The sequence below is a fragment of the Cygnus olor genome, chromosome 3 (assembly GCF_009769625.2).
Source record: "Cygnus olor isolate bCygOlo1 chromosome 3, bCygOlo1.pri.v2, whole genome shotgun sequence".
Taxonomy (NCBI): Eukaryota; Metazoa; Chordata; class Aves; order Anseriformes; family Anatidae; genus Cygnus; species Cygnus olor.
The window spans coordinates 58,632,613-58,654,146 of NC_049171.1; the positions used below are offsets into that span (position 1 = coordinate 58,632,613).

The window sequence follows — 21,534 nt, forward strand, 5'->3', positions numbered from 1 at the left end:
CCGGCTCCTCCTTCCCGGCCCCGGGGCTCCGCAGCCTGCCGGGGCGGGACCGGGCTCCCTACAAAGCGCCCGCCCGGCGGGGCCGGCGGCAGAGCGGCGCGGGGAGGCACCGGGGACAGCACCGGCACCGGGCACAGGGCACCGGGGACAGCACCGGCACCGGCACCGGGCACAGGGCACCGGGGACAGCACCGGCACCGGGCACCGAGCGCCGGGGGGCCGCGCTTTTCCCCGGGGACAGGGGAAACTTCCCTGCCCCGTCCCGCCTCAGACTCCCTGGTGCCCGCCCGCTTCTTCCTCCTCCTCCTCCGGCCGCATCCCGCGGGGAGCAGCGGGCGATGGGGCTGGGGGCGCCGTCCCTAGGGAACCGTGCCCACAGCCGGCAGCTCGCCGAGTGAAACTTTGCGGCGGGGGCGGCGCCCGGGCACCTCGCAGCGGAGCGGGCAAAGTTTTTTTTTATTTTTATTTTTTTTCCCTTTTTTTTCCCCCTTTTTTGCAGCCCGGGAGCCGCCGCCCGCCCACGCCCTCCCCCCCGCCGGGGTGGCCGCGGCCCCGCTGCTATGGCACCCGCCCGTCGCCGCGGGGCGGGCAGGGGGAGGCCGCCTCCGGCTGGCCCTGCGGTGGCAGCGGCGGGGGGGCGCGCAGCCCCCGGGCGCCGGGCGTCCTCCCCCGGCCGGCAGTGACCGCCCCGGCCCCGCCGCCTGCCGGCCCCCGCCCGAGTCTCGCCGAGGATGGCGGCGGCGCCGGGGCCGGGCTCGGGGAGCTCGGGGAGCCCGGTCGCCCCCTGAGCCAGCCGCCGCCTCCCCGGAGCAGCCCCGCAGCTCTCCCCGCCGTGAGACCCCGCTCCTCCCCGCAGGTAAGCGGAGGGGCGCCGGGCTGGGGGGGCTGCCGGGCACCCCGGAGCTTGACACCCCCTCTCCCTCGCCCCACAGCCGCGGACCCTCTCGGGGAGCGGGCTGGGGACGAGCCGCGGGCAGCCCCGCTCGGCTTTGGGGCGGTTGGCAGGGTGGGGAGAGGGACGGAGGGGGGCTTTTCTTTCTTTCTTTTTATTTTTTCCCCTCCCAGAAATAGACTTTGTGCCTCCCGAGCGGAGCCAGTTGGCGTGTTGGAGCTGCCTCTCTCCGTGCAGCTGCTACACCCTCTTTTGTCTAGTCTCGGCTCCCGAGGACTTTCCGCGCTGCCATCGCCCCCCGGCCCGGCTCCGGCCCCGGCCCCGCAGCTGCCTCCCGGTTTCGCCCCCTCCTGCCCCGGGAAGTTTCCCCGTTGCCTTCATCACCACCCAAGTTCGGGGCTCGGTCGGCTTTGTTTGAGGAAAGATGGTGGTGGTGTGCGGATTGTCTGGGAGGATGGGAGCCAGATGGGAACGGCGAGGGGGATGCCCTCCTCCCTCGCACGCAGACCCGGCTCGCTGCTTGAGCGGGTCCTCCCCGGGCTCCCCGAGGGTAGAAGCACGGAGCAGCCTCCCCCGGTGCCCCGCAGCCTCCCCCGGTGCCTCCCTGCCCTCCCCGCTGTGTCCCTGGGTCAGCGTCAGTGCCCTGTCCGGCGGGGCAGGGACCGCAGGAGGGGTACCTTATTGTCATTAACCACTGCCAGTCTTGTTTTATGCAGGTTATGATAAAGAAAACTGGCCAAAGTATTCCTCTAAAGCATCGTTTTGTGTAAGATGAGCTGCAAAACATAACCTGTAGTCACATAGCGGACCTCCACTTTATGATGCTGTTAGGACAGAGATTTATTCATTCATTTATTTATTTATTTATTTATTATTTTTTATTTTTATTATTTATTTATTTATTTATTTATTGCTCCATGAAATTATAGCACCAAAGGTTTTGTGTGTTCTGGCTCACCCCGTTTCTGGATCAGTACGCTGGCAACTCTCCGGTTGTTTTTCTTTAACTAGACGGTACTTCCAATATATGTGATGGAAACCAGAGAAGTGCCCAGATAGAAAGAAAGAGTGTATTTTTTCCTTTTGTTGTTTCTGTACTGCTTTGTAAAAAGTAGGGAAAAAAAAGCACTTTAAACACAAAATTTGGTTTCTGTTGAATGTAACTTGAATTATTTTAATAATGAAGTCAAAGGGTCTTTTGAGTTTGGAACATTTTAATGTGCTTCTCATGATACCAATAAATATACTTGTAGCAAAATACTTGTTAGAAGGTAATTATAAGACAATTTTTAGCAATTTGAGACATGAGGTGCAATTAGATTTTTGTTCTGAGCACAGGAGAGAAAAGAAAAAAAAAAAAGCACCCTCGTGGAAAAAGATATGTGGTAGATAAATAGCAATTTGGAAAATAAAATCATATATAATTCTTATTTTGTTGGCATAGAAACATGTTTTATTTGTTGCTCCTTTGTTGGATTGCGACAATGACCCAAATGAAAGTTGGAAAAGGAATAATGATGTGAGAGTTCAGCACACTACAATTATTTTATTCCATGTATAGAAACATTTTTGCCCAATACAACCTCGCTGGAATTGGACCAGAATTCATCTTTATGGAAGCTCTTTAATCAGATTATAAAAGGTGGGCTGTCTGAATTTAATCCTGTAAAGTACGGACTAAGCAAGCCCTGCTCTGACAAAGCACTGAAATGTATGTTGAACCTTCAGCAGGTAAGCAGTGCCGACCTCCATCTGTGGTGTGAGTTCATTGCAGTAGGTGCAGTAACTTCAGTGAAACTTGTTTGCTGGCTTAGCTGTGTTACTGGACCCTTCCTTAACCAAGCTGTGTTTCTCGGTGTGTTCCCCTTCCATTTCCGTGAGCTCTGGGCATATGACACAAAATACCTGTGCCGTACACAAGTATTCACATCAGCCACATCCTGTGGGTTCTATGTTCCTGACCGACTCATACCTCTCTGTGAACAAAAAGGGGAAATGAAAAGTGAAAACGAGTTAAGAAGTAGAATACATGTATGGAACAGCAGGAGGAGACTACTGCTTCTCATAGCTTGTTCGGTATGTTTTAGGAGCCAAAAATTCAAAATGCTGAAAATCAGTGAAAACTCCCAGCAGAATTATTGAAACCAGACAGAGGTATGATATAAAAAATATGAAACCTAAGTGTTGCCGTCATGAAGAGCTTCCTATTTTTTTTTACAGAAGAATGCTAGCAGTCTTGATAGTCTATGATAGTAGTAGAGATGTAGTGGAAATAAGAGCTTGATTTCCTAGGCAGTGATGATGTCTCCATTTGACCTGGTGCCATAATGCTTTGTAAACAGATCAATTACTTTTAGTCTATGGGTGTTTGATCTCCTGGTACTGGAACAAAGGGAAAAGAGCAAATCACTTTCCAATGTGCAAAGACAACTAAACTAGGAATCACTCGTGAAAACATGGGCATCTTGTCCCAGTTTAGCCACACTCTAAGGCATTTCAGATGCTTGGCATGAGACAGGCAAACAGGGTCTAAAAGAGAGCCTTACCACTTGTACAAAGACAGCTGAAGGCCGGGTAGAATATCCCGTTAGATAATGTTTATATTACAGTTCTACAAAGCCTTTAGAAGGACTTGAAAAAACGTTGTAGTTGAGATTTCTGAAGCTGCGATCTGACGGATGTGGGAAGACATTCCAGCTATGACATTGCTATGAGGATTTAGGGAGGTTCTTCTTGGTGCCTACTTACCAGCAGGATCTTTGTGTTGCTTCCTGTGCTGCCAGCTGGATGACTGCCTTTACATTCCTCAAAGATTGTGATTGATAGCTTAAGAACTGGAAATCTTCTTAGAAGGTTCATACACGTTTTAAAATAAAGAGGTGTCTATACCTTCCAAGTCCAAGAGGAAATAAAGGAATTTGCAGATGATACTTGACGTGGTGCTTTCATTTTAAAATAAGAATGGAGTAAGGAAAAGTTTGTGCTTTTCTCCCTTACTGACTAATACATCACCCACACAATCTCAGGGTAATTAGGTTTTTATTAAGTGGACTGTAGATTGCATGGAAAGGTGAAATGCTGACAATGTCAGTGAATGAAATTGCTGAACAGATGTTTTGCACAGCTGTTATCCTACACACTAGTTTTACTAGCTCCTGAGTGCCTGCATTTTGTGGAGTTTGTGAGAATAAGCATTGTTGTAAACTTCCCTCCTGGGACTGCGATCTGACCGTATAGCAAGAGGTCATTACTCTATTCCACCACCAACCATTTCCACATGACACAATTCAGTACCTGCAGTGTATCTGTAGCCCCTACCCAAGTAAGTGAATCTTGTTGGGAGCAGATCAGGTGGAACTGATGGCTGAACATAGTGCTGCAATATTCAGATTATACTGATCTCTTATAGTATAAATGCAATTACATTCTCCTACCAGAACTTTATTACAGGATCAATAATTTTAAACTTCATCTTTTTTGTTTTTTAACTTCATGCTTTCCCTTAAAAATCAAGTTTTTTTTTTTTTTAATTTCTATTTATTTATTTATTTATTTGTACAGCAAGCTATAAATAAGATGGATATCCTGTAACAAAGAGCTATTTGTAACTTTTTATCTGCAGCAGTGACAGAATGTTTGTATCACTCAATATTCTTATTTTGATCTTTTGGTGACAGAAATATTACAAAGTATTGGGGTCTTTTTGAAAATTATTGAATGGGCAGAATACATGAGAAGGAAGGATTTATTTCCTCAAAGTCTTTGTCTCTGTGTTTCCCTGTTTCATGTTGGGAAAGGTTATTGTACCTAAAGAAGTGTGCTAGAGAGGCGCAGAGCCACCTGACCAAAACTGGACACCTGAGGATCTTTGTCAGTGAGGTGTAATCATCCAGCAGAGATTTCAGGAAAGATAGTACCAGAACGGACTTGGGGAAAATAAAGCCATGAAGTACCTTTTTGTGCACAGCCTCCAAGAATTGTAATGAGGACTGTAAGACTTCCTTTCTTGTGTCCATTTATATCAACTTGTCACTATTATTTCTATCCCATTGGAACTGTAGTCAATTGTTCTTTTTGTTGGACATGTGACCATTTTCCTCCAATTAATTTAAGAGGAAACAAACTGTATCTTTTTCTACATTGCTTATGTCTATCCCACTTAAATGATGAACCTCTTACTGAATCACAGAAACTAAGATTTGATCCTTTTAACTTCAGATACATGCCCTAACCAAACAGATTTTAAAAATCACAAGTGATGTGAAATATAGGGTAAGTTACTTCTCACTGCAACTAGTTTAAAGACAAAGAACTACAGGAGAAGAGAAAAATATCTTCTGATGACTTTTTTTTTTTTCTTTATTTCACAAAGACTGAGCATCCCGGTGCTACTATTTTAAAAGCCATCACTAAAAAGTGTTACAATGTGAGGACGTTGAAACTGCATATTTCTATAATTCACTCTAGCTGTAACATGGGAAGAACATTTTCAATGAAGGGTTGATACTGTTGGGCACTAATAGCCTATGAGTCCTAGCAATTCTTTAGTGGCACGTAATTCTTTAACTTACAGTAGGAGAGGTATCCACTTTGATGCCTGTGATGTTCTGGGATCTGTAGCTCTAACTCAGGGAGTGTATATGAAATCAAAACAAGCTTTTTAGAGCTTTAAAATGACTACTTTCTTCCAATAAAGGGGGGAATTTCAGAAGTCATTTTGATTTTTGTGAACTTAAACCACCATCAGAGCAGATTAATTAGGAGGCAATTAAAAAACTTCACTTGTTCTACTGAATTTGATGTGACAGTGATAACAGTAATAGAATTTGATTTTTTTCCCCACATTTTCCATCTGAGTGAGTCTGAATAAATGGCTCCACTTATCTGTAATCAGCTGCCTATTGTTGAAGAACAAATTTTGAACAAACTAATTAATTTTATCACTTATATTTTGCTATGTATTGAATAAAAAAAGTGACGTTACTTGTACCATAACTTGCCCATCAATCTAGTTGCATGTGTAATTTGCAGCTTAAAGCACTGGCATTTTTTCTCTCATTTGTGTAATTCAAAGTAACAAAGGCATATCACATACTAAAATACAAAACATACACAAAAAGATATGTTGTTATATATTAAAAAAAAAAAGGTCCAGTTATTCAATTTTCATACACCATTACTGAAAAACATCTATTTATAATTTGTTGTGATTCAGTGTGAGAAACTACAGGTAAATGAATAACTCTTATAGAGTTATTCGGATTTTATATCATTTTTCTGTGTATTGGAAAACTCATAATGAAGAATATTGGTAGTTCCTGCTTTTCGTATGGGTTGGCAGGATTGTCAAGGAATCATATACTAGCCTAGTCATTGACTTGATCCTGTTACTGAAAATTTTCAGTACATTCCTCATGTAACTGCATGGATATATGCACAGACACAATCGATCTTTTTCTCTTGCTCAAATCTGAAATTCGGCATGTGTTGACACTGTAGTGAGATGTACGTTTAATGTACTACTTCATGAAGATGGATGAGATCAGTGCCGTGTGTTGGGTCAGCATTCTGCTGCAGCAAATGTGCTTTCCTAAGGAATTGTTCCTTGGAGCAGTCAAGGTGTACACAACTTGTCTGCTGTAGCTTCTCGCTTTTGCAGCATCTTGTGCTAGACATATGTAGTGTATGTGTCGGGCAACCTGCTGAACTCAGAATAAGAGATGCACCAAGGAACCATGTTGTCCTGGAGACATGGATGTCACAGTAGGGTTGTTCAAAGTCAACTGAATAAACCTGATGTGGTGTGTGAGATTCAGCAAGTGTGTACTTATTGCTATAAGTGATTGTGTATTTAACAGTTGACTTGTTTCACCTGAGGTCTGACTATATTTCTGTAGGAAGGAGAAGTTATATGACAGGTAAGAGAGAAGAAAAGAATGAAGAATAAAGCAGGTGGTGTGGGAAGGAGGGGAAAAAGAAGGTAATATAAAATAATAGTAAAAAAAAAAACCAAAATGAGTGACAAAATATAAATTAAAAAAAATACGAAGGCAGAAAAAATGAGCTATAATAAGCTGCATATTTAAAGGTGAATGATGCTACATTCAGTAATGTAGACTGAAATAGGCTCTCATTATAAATAGAATGTTTAAAACATGGTGGTGCTTCCTTTATGATGCATTCCCATCTTTTGACTTTGTAAAATGAACTGGAAAATAAAGAGAATAATTATTGTCTCCCTAAGCTGCATTTTAGATGATTTATTTTGTCTTTATTGTGTATCAAAACACACCAGTCTGCAAAAATGACATTAAACAGCTCTTAGAGAAGCTATACTATAAGCAAATCTGTTCAAACGTAGATATAAAAAGAAAGGGAGCTGTGGAGTATAGCATGTTTACCAAGATAGAAACTACTAAGTGGGGCACTTTACTGCATTTTGAAGTACCTGCAAGTTAGGTGAGCTGTTGTTTTTATAATCAGACTAATACCTTGAACCCAAAAGTTGCCACCATGCAGATCTACGTAATGTCACTGTCTTATAGAAGACTAGCGAGCATTATAAGCACAATGGGGACTGCCTTCAAAATGTCGGATAATTAAATGGCATTTATTCAAGTGAGTACTTAGCTGCCATACTTGCACAGATTTTCCTTTCCAATATGTGTTCAGTATGTCTATAATAGTAAGCTACTGAGGCAAAAACCTGTTCTCTAGCCATGATACCAACTAGAGTGGTCTGGTTATTTGCATTATGCTTAGATATACAAAATATGTGGAATTGGTGGAACATACTGGGGCACCAGACTTCCAAATGTATTACAAGAATTTTACTGAACAAGTTCAGATTTACACACAAAATAAATCTCCAGCTGACAGTTCCTTAATGTCACAATTATCAGCATTGTAATAATAACCTGGTAAAAAAATGACTGGCAAAGTATTAATAATAATGGCTTCCAGAGGCCTAACAGACTCTCTTTGGGCATAATAGCCAAGCCAATGGCTTGGTTGTTAATACAATTCACAAACTTCTAGAGCTGTAGAGTCAATTCATGATAATTCAATGCCAAAATGCTTTCCCCAAACCCTTCTTATGGCCGGTACAAAGCGCTTGCTTTGCTCTTTGCCAGGAAGAAATTTATTTCCAAATTACTTTGTAGACTCCTGTGCTGAATTTATTTCCATTCTTTTTCTAACTCAATTTTATTCTCCTAGGACATGGCCTCATTAACTGGTGACCATGGTTGAATATCTGCAAAGTCCTATGTATGCTGCTGGAAAATAGTTCAATAGGCTGTGTGATATTAGAAAGATGCAAGTCACTGTTTTCCAATCCAAGTTTACAAACAACACACATACCAATGAAATTATACACAGAAACATTTAGAGGTTAAGAACAGGCAATGCTGTGTTTTGCAGCACTCCAGTCTGTATTTTTTCATTGTCCTCTTGGCTGTAGGGTTGAAATGGTAACGGAAAATAGGTTATAGCTAAGACTATGTTTCTTTTTCATCTTAGTTCTTAATACTGTGATTTTTTTTTATTCAGATTTTTTTTTCTCGTGAAATGTGGAGATTATGATTAGATGCCATGGTATAGATTATATAATTCTTGTAAAAGAAGTACGATTATCAGAGTCAGAATTAGCCTATGAGAGGCTGCAACCAGGTGGAGTAGTGTAACTTTCTGTTAACATTTTATAGATATTTTTACCGGTGTATTCTTACACTGCCTTCATAACATACAAATGCTTTATTACTGTGCATTGTGACATGACTTTGTGACATATGAAGTTCATTGTTTTTCTTGCCTTCTCTAAAGAATTTTGAGAATACTTAACCTTTGTTTTTATGGCCATTTTTATCAGTGTACATGACATTAGGTATTTAACCTGTGTTCAGGAAGGCAAAGTCCAAAGGAAGCACCTGGAAATGGTTTCTGCAGTCCTTTCTCACAGGTTTTAGACCTAGTCCCAGAAAAACCTCTTTCACTCTTGCATAGATTATTCTAATTGTTACTAGACAAAGCTTAGTTTTGAATAAGGCTTGTCCTGCATGGTTTTCAGGTTTGAGTTGAGGAGGTTATTTTCATCCCTGAACGTCAAGTGCTTTGGAAGTAGGCCTAACACGTTGCCTGATATTCTTTGAGACGTCAGTATCAACATCAACCTCAGATTAAGCATGCTTTTATTAAACCTTGTGGTTGAAGAGTTGGACTTCAGAGGAGTTTAGTTCCAAGCTTTCTTTCCTAATCCAGTAATTGTTCCTTTCCAGTTAAAGAAGCATCTTCTGGGGAAAACGGGGGAAGAAAAGGAAAACAAAAAGGAGCTCCAATACAACAAACTATGAAATCAGTGGACAGAGAGAGACTGAGAGAGAGAGAGAGAGATCAGTAAAAACAGCCTGAAGTAGAGATGACCCTTGGAGAGAGTGTGCTGATGTTATGGAGAGTTTGGTTTGGAAGATTTTTCTGATGAGTCATTTGCTCTGGAATTATTTGAGGATGTTGCCCTTGTTGCCCTTCGACAGTGAGACTTTGTTTGGGAATACCCGTGTTCCAGGAACATGTGACTTTTGAAACCCTTCTGGTACTTAGGGGCTTTTTTTTATTATTATTTTTTTTTAGTTTAGATGTAGTGCTTGGAGGTCTGGTTAATGCTTGTTGTGCAGATTCATCCATTGTTTTATATTAATAATTTGGTTGCTGTGCTGTTCTGGACTGCATGGATTTGATTCAGTTGCCCCCATTCATTAGCTGTGTGCTAGCCAGAAAGTTCTGACAGTTTGTTACACTTTCTTTGCCTTACTTAAAAAAAAAAAAAAAAGAAAGAAAAAGAAAAAAAAAGATGTACTCAAACACAGTTCGTTCTTTGACTGCTGCAGTACTGTGAATATAATGATGGTATGGGGACAGAATGCAGATGGAGAGGGAGATAGTTCAGTACTATAGCAGCAACCATGGACATTAATTATTTTCTGGGGGCAAGCCCACATTTTTGCCAATAATGTCTTAAGTAGCAGGGAGACTTCTCTCTTATCTGAATAACTGGAAGTAAAAGAAGTGGGTCTTCCCATGTTGTGTGACTAAAAATACATCTGGCATTCATCATTCAACTCTTTCTTTCCCATCTTTCATTAAATCCATTGATGAGGCCAGGTGTTGGTATTTGCCATGGTTATCATTTAGAAGACAGAGATGGTAACATTCACGACTTCAGCAGTGACAGCAAAGATTTTGACATAAAGCAATAAAAGAGCCCCAGAAAAGGTGTCTGGTCTGCTTTTGTGCCTACTATTCTCCAATTGTTTGTGGCTTCTGAACTCTGCAAATTCTCAACTTAAAACCTCTAGCAACAAGCACACTGCATTGTGAAAGACTGTTCTTACTGTGGTTGCATGCATGTGTATACAGCTTCTTGTCCTCCTTTTGGTCATACTTCTGCCTTTCAGACTGTGATGTACTTGGTGATAGTCTATGGACAGTGTGTTCTGGGGTTATTTTCCAGTCAAACTGCAGCCCATGTATGTTGGTTTGTGATGTGGAAGATACAGGAGGAAGCAGTATTTGCAGGGATTGTTAACAAGAACAATAGGTTGAGATTTTTTTAGATTTTTATTAAAGATCTTGAGGCAATTTGTTTCCAAAAGTTGAGATTTTTGAGCATGTCATCACCTGAAACTTGAAGTTGAGGTACTGGGCAGATTTCTATGATTCCTGTGCTTAAAATCCCATTGTGATAGGAAATTATATTCTCAGAGAGGAACACAAATGAGATGAATGAGACAGAAAATGCCTACTGATCCTACTTTATACATTTCTTACTGTTTTGGATGCAGTAAGTTTTTCCTGGGGAAAAAAATAAATAAATTGAGATTTGGTCAAAACAACAGAAATTGTTTAAAAAACATATAAAATCACTTTCACATACCTCACATGTAAAGACGTGGCCACAATTAAATAAGCTCTTTGTATGCAAAAGTTAGAGGATGAACCTTGCTGAGTATGACTTGCTTTACACAGATTTTTCAGAAGAACTATCAGTCATTATGATCAAACTGTAAAAACAGAAAATATGAGCCACAGCAGAGGTCTGAAAAACAGCCAAAGAGCCTATCCTGGATTTCATCAAAACCCAAAAGATTATATGACTTCATGTCATGACTTTGGGAGAATGACAAAATTGGAGCTGATGAATGGCTTGTGTTAATCATTTTGTATTTGGCTTGTGTTTTAGTTTTTATGGTACTTTATTGTCAAACTTTTTTTTTATTGCTCCTTCTCAGTGTGGGTTTTGTTTGTTTTAACTGAGACTGACCAACGTAGTTATAGTGCAGCAAATCTCTATTCTGTCTGAATAGTTCATGAACAGGGAGCATGAAAAAAAGCATGCCTGTAGTCAAACCAGTATTGCATAATTTAAATGTCTCTGAATCTTCTGTGGCTTTTCTGGTGGATCTGACAGTAATTTCCGTTTTCCTCAAGCAAACCTGCCTTTTCCATATGTATATTGTCTTGTGAGGAGAACGGGGGGTTTAGGGAACTGTTTCTCCTCTTTTTGTTAAAAAATAGAAGTAAAAATAAAAATCAGGTACTAAATTTGTGTCGTATAGAGATTTTCCAGGCCATGCTTTGTAGTGTGCTCCAAAGGATACCAGTAGAAGCATCCTCATAGAATCATAGAATCACGGAATGGTTTGGGTTGGAAGGGACCTTAAAGACTAACCTCTAGTTCCAACCCCACCTGCCATCGGCAGTGACACATTCCACTAGACCAGGCTGCTCAAAGCCCCATCCAACCTGGCCTTGAACGCTTCCAGGGATGGGACATCCACAGCTTCTCGGGGCAATCTGTGCCAGTGCCTCAATACCCTCTGAGTGAAGGACTTCTTTGAAATATCTTATCTAAACCTACCCTCTTTTAGTTTAAAGCCATTACTCCTTGTCCTATCACTACACAACCTGACAAAGAGTCCCTCCCCAGTTTTCCTGTAGGCCCCCTTTAGGCACTGGAAGGCCGCTATAAGGTCTCCCTGGAACCTTCTCTTCTCCAGACTGAACAGCCCCAACTCCTTCAGCCTGTCTTCACAGGAGAGGTGCGCCAGCCCCTTGATCATCCTCATGGCCTGGACTCATTCGAATATGCCCATGTCCTTCTTGTGCTGGGGGCCCCAGAGCTGAATGCAGTGCTCCAGGTAGGGTCTCATGAGAGCAGAGCAGAGGGGGAGAATCACCTCCCTTGACCTGCTGGCCATGCTGCTTTTGATGCAGCCCAGGATACATTTGGCTTTGTGGGCTGCAGGCACACCTGGCCGGCTCATATTAAGCTTCTCATCAACCAACACCCCCAAGGTCCTTCTCCTCAAAGCTGCTTTCAATCCATTCTCTGCCCAGCCTGTATTTGTGCTTGGGATTGCCCCAGCCGAGATGCAGAACCTTGCACTTGGCCTTGTCGAACTCCATGAGGTTTGCGCAGGCCCACCTCTCAAGCCTGTCCAGGTCCCTCTGGATGGCATCCCTTCCCTCCAGCATGTGGACCGCACCACACAGCTTGGTGTCATTGGCAGACTTGCTGAGAGTGCACTCAATCTCACTGTCCATGTCACTAATAAAGATTTTGAACAGTGCCGGTCTTCATGCTGTGGCCCTGTTTTATGATGTGAATCCAAACCACCTCAGTATTTTATATATATAGACAAGACATGTGCGTGTATTACAACATGTAAGAATCTTGTTAGCATGATGTTACATGAAACGTTTGATAACAGGTGACTTAGTTCCTCTCTGGAATAGTCCTTTAAACTCTTTAGGTTTTCTGTGTCCCTACAATGCTCTGTCCTCTCCTTATTTATATCATAGGAGATCCAGCCTCTCACCCTTTGCTTCACTTCTTCTTCTTCCTTTTTTTTTTTTTTTCTTCCTACATCAGAGAAGGAAGTGCTCAGGGAATTAAATGCTGGCCCCCTTTAACTTTGCTGGATGACTCCTGCAAAGTTAATTTCTAAAGCTGTATAACTTAAACAGGTCAGAAAAGACATAAGAAATTGGAGTGTCCGCTATCATTGCTCACATTCCACATCAATATAAATCCTCGATTTTAATGTAGTTTTTGTCACAAAAATGTTGGAGGGTTAGATATTACACACTGAGAATTGGATGATGCAAGTCAAAAATTGTCTTTTCCTGCTGTGATCTCAAGAACACTGTAGAGTGATTGAATTATACTTGTTTGCTTACTGTTGCTGTGGTGGTATGGTGAGATCCTGACTGTGAAATCAAGGAAGAATTCTCATCTATTTCAACAAGGTTAGGATTTCATTCAATATGTTAGCTAGTCATGGACCTAGTAAATACACTGTGCTGGTTCTTACATGGCCCAAAAATGTCAAAGATGTTTTCTGTGAATCATGCCTTTATTACACAAGCAAGCCAAACCAGCTCTCAAGAGCTAGAAGGGTTTTAGTTCAAAGCCATGACAATCAGTTTCCACTAATAAGCTGCCATCCTGAAACCCCCAAAGCCTTCGGGAATGTATTTTCTGCAGAGACTTTCTAGTTTATCTAAGCCATATTTTCATTGTTGTTTTCATGTCCCTAAGCATAGAATCATAGTATCACAGAACATTTTGGGTTGGAAGGAATCTTAAAGATCATCTAGTTCCCACTCCTTGCCATGGGCAGGGACACCTCCCACCAGACCAGGTAGCCCAAAGCCTCATCCAACCTGGCTTTGGACACTTCCAGGGATAGGACATTCACAGCTTCTCTGGGCAACTTGTTCCAGTGCCTCACCACTCTCTGAGTAAAGAATTTCCTCCTAAGATCTAATGTAAATCTCTCCTCTTCTAGTTTAAAACCATTCCCCCTTGTCCCATGTGAAAAGTTGCTCTCCAACTTTTTATAAACCCTCTTTAAGTACTGAAAGGCTGCAATTAAGGTTCTTTGAGCCTTCTCTCCTCAAGGCTGAACAACCCCAGTTCTCTCAGCCTTTCTTCACAGGAGAGGTGCTCCAGCCCTTTGATTATCTTTGTGGCCCTCCTCTGGACCCACTCTTAACATCTTTCTTGTGTTGGGGACCCCAGATCTGGACGCAGCATCTCAAGTGAGGCCTCACAAGGGCTGAGCAGAGGGAGACAATCATCTCTCTCGACCTGCTGGCCACTCATCTATTGATGCAGCCCAGGATGCAGTTGGTCCACTGGGCTGCAAGCACACTCTGCTGGCTCATGTCGAGCTTTTTGTCCAGCAGAACCCCCAATTCCCTTTTTCCAGTCACCAAGGACTTTGCCTGACTGCCTTGACTTTTCAAGTGTGATGGAGAGTGGCTTGGTAAGTGCCTCTGCCAGTTCCTTCAGGACCCTGGGATGCATGTCATCAGGCCCCATAGACTTGTACATGTTCAGTTTCATCAGCTGGTCTTGAACCTGCTCTTCACTTACAGTGGGAGGGACTTTGCTCCTCTAGCCCCTGCCTAGAGTTTCGGGGACTTGAGAGGTGTGTGAAGCCTGACTGCCAGTGAAGACTGAGGCAAAGAACTTGTTGAGTACCATAGCTTTCTGCATGTCTGCATATGCTTTTACCACCTCGATTTTAAAATGTCTTTTAACTCTCTAAATGATGTATCTAACATGCCTGACTAGAATGAACTTTGGGAGTAGGAGAATTTTTTTCCATCTAACTTTGATTATAACAGAATATTATGAAAGTGTCTGATATGTTAATTAAGTTAATCAAGATCTGAAATAGATGTTCGGTTTTCTTATGAGATATTCAAGCTCTTAATGGAAATGTAGTGGAGATGTCTCTTCCAGTCCTGGATAAATAATTTTTTGAGAACTTTTAGAAGTGCCTTAGCACAGATATGAAAGACTCTCTGAGGCCACTAAATCTCAAAAGGTCAGATGTTCATTCTGCAAAAAGCTGACCATTCATGAAAGCCCATATTGCTCACTTCAAAAATAGTAGTAAAGTCTCAGTAACTTTTCAATCCCAGTGTGCTTGAGAAATAAACTTAGAGTTGTAGGAAAGATTGTAGAAATGTGCTGAGAATTTTCTTTCCTTCTTTGGTTCTGCAATCCCACCTGCTGGGAGAGAAGCACTTATTCTTTCTGTTTCTGTGATCTGACCTGCTTCACATGATGTAAGGTCACAAGTGTAAGAGGTCTATGCCTAGCAAGGCTTCTCTTAGAATACACTGTGATAACTATTAACTGCTTTATGGAGTAAACCTATTAAGTCCTTTTATCTGCTCAGTAGTGTTCAGTGATCCAGAATAAAACGCTACCTCACAGTTTTAGATGTGAAAGGAAGTGACTGTGTGTTCATGTGTCCGTTGCTACAGTGTCACTAGACACTGAACTGCCTGGCTGAGGTCTTTATCGTCTCTGCCATAGGTGAGAATTTCTGCAGCTGCCAAGGTGAATTTGGGCTTGCTATGAATATTGGTATTTGGGATTCATTAGCCTTAAAGTGTGGTTGTGTATGAAATGCGGTAAGAATGGCCAGTTGTTTAAGTAGTATAAAAACTGTTGCACACCTGTGCAGGACAGTTTGTATCATTAATGCAATTGAAACACTAGTATTAAATTTGTAGTGCATTTCTGAGCTGTTTTAAATATGGAGTTGTATACCTAAACCTTATACAACAGTATCTAGAAATAATTCATTCAAATCATAGTGGTCTTGCTGTAGAAGCACAGGCTTAAGAATCCCGTGATGCAGGTTTTGTTCTTGGTTTTTCCTGTGTTATTCTGTGTCTTTGGAGAGCTTGACTGATTCTGCCTTCCCAAAAGTGCATAGGCACCTCATTCCTGTATTATTTTTATCCCTGTGGAGAATATGGTCTCTAGCGTCTTTTCCCTCAGTTTGCCTTTCTACAAAAGGGAGGTATTTCTATATGAGGCTTACCACTCATAAATACTCATGAGGGTTTTTTGAGACCTTTGAATGAAAAGTGCTGCACAAAATCAAATCAGTATTATGCATGCTGAATGAAAAGAGCTCTGTGAATGTTGGTGCCTGAACAGAATCTAATGTCAAAAGACATCTTAATGCACCAAAATATATTGGAAATCAAAATATTTAAACTGAAAATAAATTAACAAATGAAATTGGATGCATTTTTAATAGTGAGAAGAAATCTTAAAGTACCTTCTAAGAGTTGAGTTGCCCCTCTTTTACTTAAAATCAATACTGTCTTTCTGGAAGATCTAACTCAAGAAGTTATAGACTTGATGCAGAAATTAGTGGTGAAGGTCTTTGGTTCTGTATGAAGCATGCAGATGACAATGATATTTTCTAACCATGAATCTATATTTTAAATATATTATATATATATATATAGGTTGGAGCAGTTGTATGTTTACAGTTAAATAGTACTTTTCTCTAGAGGGATTTAAATTCCATCAAAGCTATTACTTTGAAATGCATAATGTAAGCTTGTTATTTAGACAAACTTACTGGCTTACATGCTTATTTTAGGCAAGTATCTCCATCTGTATTGCTAAATAAATGTTGAAGAGATTTAGGCTGAAGGGAGAATGCTGCTCTCCAACACAGCTCAAGTATAGATTGCACAAGGTTGGTGTAGTGTATGAAACAAATGTGGCTGAGTAGATGTAAGGCTCCCTAGACACACTGTGCCTTTAATGTATTATTTGTGCATGGAAATAAATGGGTTAATATTGGTAAGCCTGCCTGATAAAGTTCAGTTCTCTGTAGTGATGCCTGAGACAATACGGGCACCAGACATGGGTTGGCTATTACAAGTGTACTCCAGATGAGCTGTTCCAAATATAAGACTGGATAGTTTACACAAACTCAGTGAGGTCAGGAGCAGCTGTCACGCTACAAGTTTACATTTCATGTGCAATACTTCATACAAGCAATTTGCTAATATTTTTGATGACTCAGAAAAAGACTTGAATCATGCATCTTGTATGGTACATGGCTGGATCATTTCAGCACTCTCTGAACTGTTTCTAAGTTGAAATAGCCACCTTTCTTCTTTTGTCTTTCTTTGTAGCCTGTAGGAAAATTAGGAAAATGAATTCCTGATCTAACCTTGGAGCTAGCCCTGCACTGAGCAGGAGTTTGGACTAGATGACTGCTGGAGGTCTCGTCCAGCCTAAATTATTCTATAATTCAGTGATTTAAGAATAAGTGGTTTTGCCTTGTATGTGTGTAGGAATGAGTCTGCACTTCAGAGTACTACACTTCAGAGCCACAGTTATGTACAGTTGGAGCCATTCCAGAAGGAGTCTGTGAACACCCTTGCTGGCTGTGGAGATGAGGTCCACTGTCTGTGAAGGTTATGACTTCTGCCTCATGAAATAATAGATCTGCTGCTTGCATTCCTAGTTGTATGTTGACTCAACAGTTCATCAGGTTTTCAGGTTGGAAATTAGGAGAGATTTCTACTCAGAAAGAGTGGTCAGGCATTGGAACGGGTTGCCCAGGAAGGTGGTGGAGTCACTGTCCCTGGGGGTGTTTAAGGAAAGGTTGGATGTGGTGCTTAGGGACATGATTTAGTGGGTGACGTTGGTGGTAGGGGGATGGTTGGACCGGATGATCTTGGAGGTCTTTTCCAACCTTAATGATTCTATGATTCATCAGGAAAGACTGAGCCTTGCTTCTCCTTGGAATCAAAGGAATAATAGCCCAAAGGTGGGCATTCCTTTGGTGTCTTAAAACCTCCTGTAAGTGGAATAAGAGTGTTTCATGCCTAGTGTTACCTAATCTTGCAAGTCCATCAGGGGTACCTTACTGTTTTTGATTGATGGAGCATCATGTACAGTCTTCGTATTAATTCCATGTCCTGGCTTGATCTCTGACTGCCAGAAGGCATCTGCCAGTAAGAGGCAACAGCTAATTGCTCACTTTGGTTAGAAAATAGTATGGATTAGAAAAACAGTTGGTTACTAGTGCTGGAGCCATTGCATAACTAACTGCCATAATAGTCTTTCATGATATAAATCTGTGATGAAATATTTAAAAGCATATCTTATCATCATACTATCAAATATCAGAGATTGTGTGTGACAAGGTTCTGTACTTTAATGAAATTTCAGGGATGAGTTCAACTGGGCAGCACCCTGTCTGCGGTGAGGCTAGGTGGGCAGTTTGCCCTAAAGATGGCACTAGCAGGTCATTCAGTGGGGAGGCTCCTTCCATCCCAGGTGAAATTGCCCTCTGAGCTGGCTGCATTACAAGTTGGGAGCCAGCTAGCACCCTTGATAGCTCGATGCCCAGATGGGCACCTGAAAGGAAGAAGTGTCACTGTCAGAGAGTGTTTTTCCCCCTGCCTGTGCGTCTTACAGACAGACTCTGTTGGCTGAGTAGATGTGGTTGGCTTTGCCTCCTGGTAAGCCTCAGGTGGGGGTTTTGGACATTCTATCCTAGGCACTGGTGAAATGGATCATATTTTTGAAAGGAGGACATCTATGACATTAGTATTTGCGTCTTGGTGAGGTACTGGGCTACTCCAGATGGAAGACCTGGGAGAAGGAAGGTTTGACATGCTAGTTTTTCTCAAGATAACCAAATCAGATGACAACATGCTCTGGATAGCTATGAATGAAGTACTATTTTTAAACATATGTATTCCCTCTACTGTTTCATGCAAATACTGTCTTAAATAAATATTTAGTTTAAGGATAAATATATACTTCCATAAGAAAAATAACCCTTTGGCTGTTTTAACAAAGAACATAAGAAGCACAAGTCTCAGTGTTTGTGAAGAGATTGATTTGGCATGTTTATGGGTTAGTTAACCAGTTGGAAAAGTTTGCAGCTGGTACCTGCTGATAGTACTAAGGAGAATTGCTCTGTTGCTTGTATGTTTGATAGGTTAGATCAAAGTGCAGGATGTCTTACTTCATATTCATGTCACAAAGCATCACATTATGTGGTGGTCTCAAGTAATCATTGAGAGTTTGCCTGTTAATTACAGTGTTCAGAATTTTTTTTACATACTTAAGTAGCATAAATGAATTGTTCAATCTAAGTTCCCTTTGCTACCCAAAACTCTCAGGGACTTCACTAAACCCTCAGCATTTGCAAAGGGTCTAGAGCTGGGCAGCCTGAAGTGTGATTTTCATGATTTAACATGAGCAGACATTGTTATTGTTCAGATTCATTACTCAGTATGATTGAGCAGTTCTTTTTCTGACATACTTTTTTTTTTTAAGAAGATAAATCGTTTGTATGAGAAAGGTTGTTAAAATATTGTGTGAAACATTGGGAATTTTTCCCGTTCTTATTTAGGTGGGTTGGTTAATGATGGTGTATGTTAGTCTGCAAAATCTATATTTTATGAAGAAAAGTTTTGTGATCTATTTTTTACTTTAAATGATAATTTACAATTTTGCACAGAACAGATGATTCTTATTATTTTTCTGTGTGTGTGTGTATCTTGTGCTTTCATGTTATCACAGAGTCTGGACAAAATTTATCACTGCAAAACTGATGTCCCAACAAGTCTCCATAGAATTTGTATGTATAAAGGACTTGCAGATTTCCAAATAACCAGTTAGAAATATTTGCTCTGCATTTCTCCCAATTCATATAGAAGCCAACCAACCAGTTTTTAGTGAAGTTTTCACACAGCCATCAGATGCCGGACTGACATGTTCCACATGAGCCCATAGCTATTCAGTTCTGGCTAAAATTACAAACAAGAATTTGCAAAGTAAATAACCAGGCAACTGTACCTGGCAGTGTTTAAAATGGACCTTAAAAAAAAAAAAAAAAAAAAGGCAATGATGCAAAATATCATTGTGAATCTCAGAAAATCAAACTGGAAAGGACATTGAGGATGGTAATTCCAACATTTCTTGTGGTCCATGGGAGAATCAGCTGCAATAACTACTGGATCAGATACTGTCAAGCCATTGTGTTTCATTCTCATACCCAGCACATAGTGAGAAGGCTAACATAGTTTTAAGCACTATAAGTTGCAAGTGCAGTTATCTTTTAAAGCAAAATATTGGAAAATAATTTAGATATACCTAAATAAAATTTATTCTTTCCTGTGAACCAAAGGCATCTATGCAAGGTGAAGGTACAAGAAGAATACTGAAGGATAACATCTTTGGTAAATAATCTGGAAAAGTATCAGGAGGGAGAAGACAAGAATCACCAAAGAATGGCAGATTTTCATAGCTGTTTCTTCATTATAATGCTCATGGGAAGAAAACCAAGTCATATTCTATGTGCATTTTTTTTTCATTGAACTATGGGAGATTTCATTATGCTCTGTTTGACTTTAACTGCAAAAGCTCTTCATCTGGAGTATATCTAACTGTAATGATCGCTAACAATGGCTACGTTTTAAATTGACATACTGAGAGCAGAGAAAGCAAAATGTTTCACCAAGAGGACATCAACTAGCCTTAATGTGGAGACTCACAATTTTTTCATAGTAATTTAAAAATGGATATTCAAGGTTAATGTAGTTTTCCTGAAAATGTAAAAAATTACATTTAATGCATGAAATTTAAATATTTTGATAACTGTCTATTCTGGCGCTTCATTTGTCTGTTAGTGAATTGCTAGGCTTTGCAGTGAGAGATACTTGGACTTAATACATTTGCCCAAAATCTAAGTTAATGTAAAATAATTAGGAAATAGTAAGTGACCAGTGGTGGAGCGTAAAGATCTTCCCTAGAATTGTTAATTTCATGTCCAACTTAATCACATGTTTATAAGGACTTTGTCAGTCATGCAGAGCCACGTGAAAAGATAACTTCCATTGGATAAATGTGGAGGAGCACTGGGTGTTCAAAATGTAACAACAGACATAAGGAGTGATTTATCTAGCACTTTCTTTAGGATGCAGCTTCCTCAGACAAATGGCAAGCCTTGATACTAGTGCATGAAATACAGGGCTGTTAGTTTTCATGAGAAACCTTCAGCTAATAGCTGGCTGTTCAAAACATGTCGTGTCGTATCTGCACATTGCAGAGTCAGACATTTTATTACCTGCTTAACCAGCATCGTGCCATCTGGAGAAAATAACACCTGTGCAAAAAGAAATAGAAAAATAATGTTTTATCCAAGGCAGTAGGATCCACTTTTTGTTTGTGGTAGCTCAGAGTTCAGTTTATAGCACTTCATTGCATGGTGTAATTGTGCCCCGTGGCTACAGTTCTGGCTTGTAATGAAAGGGGAAAAGATTCATTATGGTCTACTCAAAAGATATTGTTTCTCCGTCCAAAGGCCTGACAACAAAAACTACCTGACGATTGTTGTAAAAATGTGCTAATTATGTTATAAACTCAAATATTTTGTAATACATGCTAGCTTTATCTGTAAAGCTTCTAGTTTTATCTGAATGTTATAGTTTAGTCATTCATTTTTTTTAATTGAAATCTCCACATTCACTGAATATTTGCATCAAGTCCATTTTACTTATTTCCACTTCTGTAAAAGCTATATCACTGCTCACCAATAGCACACTAATTCAGTATAGTTTCTTTAGCTTTTAAAGATACTAATGACTATGAATTATCTTTAGCCAACCAATCTGTTAGCATTATGCTGTTTGAAACTCTTAAGGTCTTGGGACAAATAACTGAGTCACAAAATAAAAGACAAAGAGAAACAGGGTGAGCTAGGAGAAAGAACAATGAGAATCCAAAATGA

The 21,534-nt window shown here is 40.8% G+C and overlaps 1 protein-coding gene across 1 annotated transcript in view; it reads left to right on the top strand.

Annotated features, from left to right (window-relative positions):
- The first annotated feature begins 675 nt into the window (after positions 1–675).
- The window catches only part of TMEM200A (transmembrane protein 200A), a 60,936-nt gene continuing 40,077 nt past the window's right edge, over positions 676–21,534 (top strand). Inside the window, exon 1 of the mRNA XM_040553697.1 lies at positions 676–856. The gene's annotated coding sequence lies outside the window, so the exon portion shown is untranslated. The remainder of the gene's footprint in view (positions 857–21,534) is intronic.